The sequence below is a fragment of the Prionailurus bengalensis genome, chromosome E4, assembly GCF_016509475.1.
Source record: "Prionailurus bengalensis isolate Pbe53 chromosome E4, Fcat_Pben_1.1_paternal_pri, whole genome shotgun sequence".
NCBI classification, from domain to species: domain Eukaryota; kingdom Metazoa; phylum Chordata; class Mammalia; order Carnivora; family Felidae; genus Prionailurus; species Prionailurus bengalensis.
Window position 1 is genome coordinate 63,571,104 of NC_057360.1, and position 7,914 is coordinate 63,579,017.

The following is a 7,914-nucleotide window of genomic DNA, read 5'->3' on the forward strand; positions in this document are numbered from 1 at the left end:
GCAAAGAAGGAGGGAGAGGAGGGAGTGGTACACGAGGGAGGGGAGGAGGGAGAGGGAAGGAAGGAGTGCGGGAGTTCGAGACAGCGGAGAAAGAACTGGAAGGAAATCAAGGGGGTATCCGAATGAAAGGGGTAGAGCCAAGAGTTGTTGCAGATTAAGATTTGGTCGTAGGACGGCAGTCTGATTAAGAAAAGGGAACAAAGGAGGAAGAGAGGGAGAGATAGGGGGGAGGAGAGACTCAGAGACAGAAGCAAGTGGACCGTATTCCATGGCAAAGAGCTGGGAAGTGCCTGTTTGAGAATATTCTAGATCTTAGGAGTAGAAAGTTTACGATTCACCTGTCTTACCTCCCATATAATGCAAAAAAAAAAAAAAAAAAAAAAAAAAAGGTCCCTTAAGCATCCACTTGAATAGGTAATGAGCTCCCCACAGAGTGAATTTACAACTGCTTATTCATTCAGTCTCAGTCTGACGATGTGCCCTCCACTGTATCAGGCATGATGCTGAGAGCATTAAAAAAAAAAAAAAAAGGAGACACACTTAATATGACTTTGCCCCTATTGGTGCCATTGAAATAGGGTTCAACATGCAAGTCCCGTTAGCCTGTGTCTTCCTGCAATTTAGGTAGCTGCCCATGTGGTGGTTCCTGTTTGAGTACCAGAGTCCCCTAGCCAAGTGGGGTGTAGGGAGCAGATGTGAAAGATGAAGCCCACGGTCCGATCTGCATAGACGGTTTTTCAAGAAGATGGAATTTTACTCAATAATTATGTCGTCTAAGTTCCAGAGGGAAAATACGGTTTGAGCAGGATGGAGGGAAGTCAAACACAGAGGCGAGAGTCATGAACTCCCCAAGAACTTCCACTGATACTCCCTTTTATCTAACTATCTAGCTTTCATTTCTGCTTTAAGGAAATCCTCCAAATCCTCTTGCCTAGATACTTCTAGGCACTGTAAAGCCATTGAAGAAACTTTTAAGCGCATGTAAAGCCTCCATAGAGTTTCAGTGTGCCAAAACCAAACTCTCTCAGCTTCAGCTATGACACCCTTTTGATAGTTTCCTTCATGGCCTGTAACAACTGAGTCATTATAGCTGGGCTACTCTCAGCCGAGAACCACTGATCTCTTTTCAACAACCAGATTCAGAGAAGACCTCAATACCCTTTCTCTAGCTGGATCCTCGGTGCTTTCACATTTTCACTTTTTTTTTTATTCCTTGGTAATGAAAAAAATTTTAATTCCATTATAGTTAACATACAGGGTTATATTAGGTTCGGGTGTACAATTCAACAATTCTATCCATGACCAAAGTGCTTTTACACCCTCTCTGCTAGGTCAGAAACAGAGAAGAAGGGGGAAAGACCACGTCTTTTCCCCCATCCACAGGAGATCCTCTGACTCTCAGTTACCAATGGGAATCTGGTTGCCTAAGTTACCCAGTTTCTAACCAGGCTGGCTCCTACTCACTCTGTGCAACCTGCTCCTCTGGCTACCCCCACCTTTCTAATGAATGGTTAATTAGTATTGAAAAGATTGCCTGTAACGAAGCACACCTCTCCCAAGTTCTTAAACAGCTCTGCAAAGATTACAAAGAGAATTTAAGGTCCTAGGTCAGAGATCATCAGCATGCTTTTTCTGTACAACCGGAGAGTAAATATTGTAAGCCTTGCAGGCATCGTGGTCTCTGTTAAAATGATTCAAGTCTCCCGCCACCGCCTGAAAGCAGTCATAAACAATAAGGGTGGCTCTATGCTAATAAAACTTTATTTGTGGACACTGGAGTGTGAATTTCACGTAATTTTCACGTGTCCTGCTTTTTCTTCTTTTTAAGTTTAAATATAAAAACCATTCTCAGCTCATAGGCTCTGCAAAAAAAAAAGGCAGGAGGCCAGATCTGGCTTACTTAGATGATTACATGCCCAACAGTGTGTACAACAGTAAGTTGCATCATAGTAAATAGTAATAGATCAAAGAAGATAGACATGGTCCAGGACCAAAAGACCAAAACCTTCCTGCAGAAAATGGGATTTGGGTTGGGCCTCAAGGGAAGGATAATATTAGGCAAATAGTGGAAGGAAATGGAAAGAAGGAAAAAAAAAAAGATGTATCTATCTGGCCTCTGGGTGTTAACAAGAGAAAAATAATGAAATAAGACTGTGGTTGATGAGGGGCACCTGAGTGACTCAGTGAAGCACGAAACTCTTGATTTCAGCTCAGGCCATGATCTCGCAGTTTGTGAGACTGAGCCTGCCATCAGTCTCTGCGCTGACAGTGAGGAGACTGCTTGGGATTCTCTCTCTCTCTCTCTCTCTCTCTCTCTCTCTCTCTCAAAATAAATAAATAAACATAAACATTTTTGAAAACTCCTCAGTGGCATGTTTGTTTGTCTGTTTTTTAAAAAAAAGACTGGTTGGTGAATAGGGAAGCTACAGGAGACGTGTAGGGCCTTGAATATCAGAATAAGGAACTTAAACCTGACCTTTGTACAAACGGCATTTTTAGATTATTCTTCCAGAGGGAACAGGGCTGATCTGGCAAGAGAAGGGTGAGGAGCAGGGAGAGCAAGATGGGGATTTTGCAGTTGGACAAAGTATAAGAGTCTGGGTGAGTGTAGGGAAAGCGACAGAAGAGAAGGGAAGTGTTTGAACCGGAACCTGGGGGACCAAACAGAATACAGCAGACTGAGACTGGAGGTTTGGCTCAAACCTGAACACCTGAGTGAGGTCAGCCACATGTCAGCTGCGAACATGGCAGGTAGGAACGGCTCAGAAGCCAGAAGGGAGTCAGGAATCAGACTAGAAGCCTAATGAGTTTCCCGTCGGAGAACCAGGATAGCAAAGGATGATTAGCTGTAAAAGACAGGGACTAAAAGGGAAACAGGAATGTGTCCAGGTGACATCATGGAACCTGTACTCCTAGAAAATGCCTAGTATAAGGTGGGTGTCCATTAAATACCTGCTAAGTGCATGCAGTCACCAATAATAACATGTGGAAAGAGTGTGAGTTTGGAATCAGACCGTAATGCATACCCTATTTCTTCATTCCATAAGCATTTATTATATGGGCCTGGCGCATACAAACCCTCAGGGTCTGAAAAACGAAAGAAAGAGGCCGCTGTTGGCCTCACAGCGACTCACAGTTGATTGACAGAATCTGAAAGAAACAATTGCTCAGCAATGTGTAAGTGGTGTGACAGATAAGTGTGTGCAGAGGTGTGGCTCTGACCCGCAGTCTCCCAAAGGCAATCTTCTGTGCTCGGGGGCCTGAAGGGCCACGCGGATCGGGAGGATCAGGGAAGTGTGTGTGTGGGGGGGGGGGGGGCGCTGATGCTTTGGAAGCTGAGGTGTGTATGGCAACTGCAACCAGACCGAATAACAAGGGCTCGTGTTCAGGGGTGAGTGAGCCCAGCTTGTTCAGGGATCTCTAAGTGTTCAAGGACCTCTAGAGCCAGAACGTGATGTGTTAGATCAGGAGAGGGAAGTGGGGTTGGAATAGATGAGACCAGAGTGACAAACAGGGGCCAGATCGCAAAGGACTGTGTGTGACATGCTAAAGAGATTGGCTTTTATCCTGAAGGTGATGGGAAGCAAATGGAGAATTTTAAGCAGGAAAGAGACATGATCCAATTTGCATTTTAGAAATAGCAACAGCACCGAGGATGGGCCAGAAGGAGATGGCACTGGGTGTAGGAGAATAATTTAGCAGGCTACCGCAGTGATAAGTAGAAAGTGATGAGGGTCTGAACTCAGCTTCGAGGTCGTGGGCATGGCAGGTCAAGAGACAGGAATGACCGGCACGGCATGTGATCATTTTCAGGGAGGGAGGGAGAGAAAGGAGGCTGGGTGACTCCCCAGCTTCTGGCTTGGCATCTGGGAGCAGGTGGCAATGGAGAGGAAGGAAAGAGGGAGGGGACGAGGACGATTATGGGTCAACGTCCTTCCATGTTCACAACAGGCCTGGCGAGTGGGCGTTATTAACCCCCTTTTCCAGATAAGAAGACTGAAGTTCAGAGAGTTTAGCCCAGTAGGTCACAGCCAGCAGAACTCTTTTTTTTTTTTTTAATTGATTCAAGTAATCTCTACACCCCACATGGGACTCAAACTCACAACCCGGAGATCAAGAGTCACATGCTCTTTCAACTGAGACAGCCAGGTGCCCCAAGGCTGGGAGCACGTCTTTTTTTTTTTTTTTTTTTTTTTATTGATTCAAGTAATCTCTACACCCCACATGGGACTCAAACTCACAACCCGGAGATCAAGAGTCACATGCTCTTTCAACTGAGACGGCCAGGTGCCTCAAGGCTGGGAGCACTTCTGTTCATAGAAGACCAAGCTCAGAGATGTGTGTCCCCAAGGCAACTGTCAAAAGAACAGGGCTCAGGGTGGTCCCTGGGCCCCAGGAGAAGGGGCAGCCCGGGGCCCGAGCATCCTTCCACCAGCCTGAACTCCTCCCTAAGCATCTAATACCCATCCAGGAGGAGGAAGTCAGCCTCCCTTCCCTTGTCTGGGATTGGCCCAGCCTGATGAATTCAGACTCTCATGGAGCTGGGTCTCAGTGATGTCAAATAATCACAAAAGTAACTCAGCACGAGCCTAGTCAGAATTTGCACCTGAGTCTTATGATGCCCAAACTCACGCTCTTGTCACTTTCTCTTGCTGGGATAGCCACCAAGTTAGGGAACATAGAAGTTAGTGGGAGTCGGGGGCGCCTGGGTGGCGCAGTCGGTTAAGCGTCCGACTTCAGCCAGGTCACAATCTCGCGGTCCGTGAGTTCGAGCCCCGCGTCGGGCTCTGGGCTGGTGGCTCGGAGCCTGGAGCCTGCTTCCGATTCTGTGTCTCCCTCTCTCTCTGCCCCTCCCACGTTCATGCTCTGTCTCTCTCTGTCCCAAAAATAAATAAAAACGTGGAAAAAAAAATTTAGAAGTTAGTGGGAGTCGACAATGATTTTCTTTTTTTTTCAGTATTATTAAGATATAATTGACAGATAACATTGTATAAATTTGAGGTGCACAACGCCGTGATTTCTTCGTACACGTATGGTGAAATGATTCACCTGACAGCGTTCTAAATTCTTTTCCTTGTAATGAGAACTTTGAAGATCGACTCTCTGAGCCACCTTCAAATGTACCATATGGTTAATTATAGTCACTATGCTGTGAATTACATCCTTTGAATTTTTTTTATCTTATAACTAGGAGTTTGTACCTTTTGACCAACTTCGCCCAATTCCCGCACCACCTCCCCCCTCCACCTCTGGCAACCAAAAATCTGATCTCTGTTTGCATGAGTTTGTCTTAGATTCCACAGGTAAGTGAGATCCTATAGTTGTCTTCCTCTGACTTATTTCGCTTAGCATAATGCCGTCAAGTTCCCTCCATGTTGTTACAAATGGCAAGATTTCCTTCTTTTTATGGCTGAATAGTATTCCACTGTGTGTGTGTGTGTGTGTGTGTGTGTGTGTTCACATCATTTTCCATGTATCTAGTGATAGACACCTTTTTTGTCTTAGCTGTTGTAAGTAATGTTACAATGAGCAAGGGGGGGGGGGCGCACGTATCCCCTCAGGACAGTAATTTTGTTTCCTTTGGCTATATACCCAGAAATAGAATTGCTGACTCATATGCTAGTTCTATTTTTAATCTTTTGAGGAGCCTCCATACTGTTTTCCATAGTGGCTGTGAATTTACATTCCCACACACAAGGGTTCCCTTTTCTTCACATTCCCTCCCCCATTTGTTGTCTCTTGTCTTTTCCATGTTGGCTCTGACGGGTGTGAGGTGATACCTCATTGTGGTTCTGATTTGCATTTCCCTGTTGATCCGTGATGCTGAGCACCTTTTCATGTACCTGTTGGCCATTTAAATATCTTCTTTGATCTTTGAGAAAATGTCTATCTCGGTCCTTTGTTCATTTTTCATTGGATTATTTGAGGGTTTTTTCCATTGAGTTGCTTATATAGTTTGGATATTAACCCCTTACGGGATGTGTTCTTTGCAAACATTTTCTCCCATTGTGTAGGTCGCCTTTTCATTTTACTGATGGTTCCCTTTGCTGTGCAGAAGCTTTTTAGCTTGACATAGTCCTACTTATTTATTTTTTTGTTTTGTTGCCTGTGCCTTGGGTATCGTAGAGCTCCATTGTAAGACCTATTGAATTTGAGATGCCCATGTGACACCCAAATAAAGACATCTAATAAACTGGTGGGTCTACTGATCCTCCTGTAAGTTAAACTCTCTGAGGCTTAGTTTTCTCTTCCCTAAAATGGTGATATTATCTGGTAGAGTTAACGCTCACTGAGAATAAAATAATGGAGCGATGGATGCCTAGCCTATTATATCATTTTTATCACACAACTTAGAGCTCGACTCTTTCCTGTAAGATGTAGGAGTTCAATTTGTTCGTGCACGCTCCATAATTAGACAATACATTCCTCAGTAATAGGGACCTTCTCTTTTGTCCGTCCCAATAAAGTGTCACCACAGAGTGGGCACTTAATAGCTTCCAGCTGTAGAAGTGGATAGAGGCCCAGGACGCAGGACCCCGTCCTCCTCCAGCCATCTCTTTCCCAGTGGGTGGAACCAGCATCCATTTCATCACTGGTGCTAGAAACCTGAAGTTCTGTTGAACTCCCCCTCCTCTTTCTCCGGGCAGACAGTCTAGCGCACCAAGTTCCAATGATTGCACCTCTGGGAATTTCTCAAAACGCTCTCTTCCTCTACGTCCTCCCACTGTCCTAGTCCAGGCGTAATCTTCTCCCAGTTACGGGACAATAGCTTTCTTACTGGTCTCTTCGCCTCAGGTCCAGCCCCATCAAATCCATCTTCCAAACAGCCAGCAAAGAAAGATATTTACAATAAGCTAGATCTATCCAGAATAGATAGCCTAATGTCACTTCTCGGCTTCCCCTTTAAAAGCTTTCTGGGGGCGCCTGGGTGGCGCAGTCGGTTAAGTGTCCGACTTCAGCCAGGTCACGATCTCGCGGTCCTGGAGTTCAAGCCCCGCGTCGGGCTCTGGGCTGATGGCTCAGAGCCTGGAGCCTGTTTCCGATTCTGTGTCTCCCTCTCTCTCTGCCCCTCCCCCGTTCATGCTCTGTCTCTCTCTGTCCCAAAAATAAATAAACGTTCAAAAAAAATTTTTTTTTTAAATAAAAATAAAAAATAAAATAAAAGCTTTCTGATGGACTCGGGGCACCTGGGTGGCTCAGTCGGTTGAGCATCTGACACTTGATTATTGGTTGAGCTCAGGTCATGAGCTCAGGGTTGTGGGATCGAGCCCCATGTCGGGGCTCAGCGCAGAGCCTGCTTAAGATTCTCTCTCTCCCTCTCTCTCTCTCAAATAATAAACAAACAAACAAACAAATTCAAGCTGTCTGGCGGACTCAAGCTGCTTAGTCTGGAGACAGGAGGTCCCCTGCAAACTGGCCCTGCCTGTATCTCAGCCTCCCAGCCCACCTCTCCAGAATTCTCTCCTCCCACCTCCAATCTGAAGGGCTAGGCTCCTGCAAGAGGGAGATATTTGAGGTTCAGCCACACCCACTTTTGTGTCTGGCTTCGTGAACTTCCGCAGGTTGCGCCCTCTGCCTGAGCTGCATTTTGCTGTCACCTGACTCCTCGGTCCCCTTTCCAAATCGGCTCAGTTGTCACGCCTCCAGGAAACCTTTCCTGCCTCCTCTTCAGCACCTTTTTGCCACAGCGGACTTAGGTGCCCCTCACCTGTGGTCCCATATGCTCTGTGCACAGCGCCGTCCTTGCTCTGACTACGCTTCGCTTTATCTGTGCGAGGGTCTGTCTGCCTCACTAGCACATGTAAATTCCATGAGGACAGAACATCTCAGTCATCATAGATCTTGGGAGTATGTGTATATACATATACATTTATTCATATATATATTCACACACACACACTGTTCACACTTGTG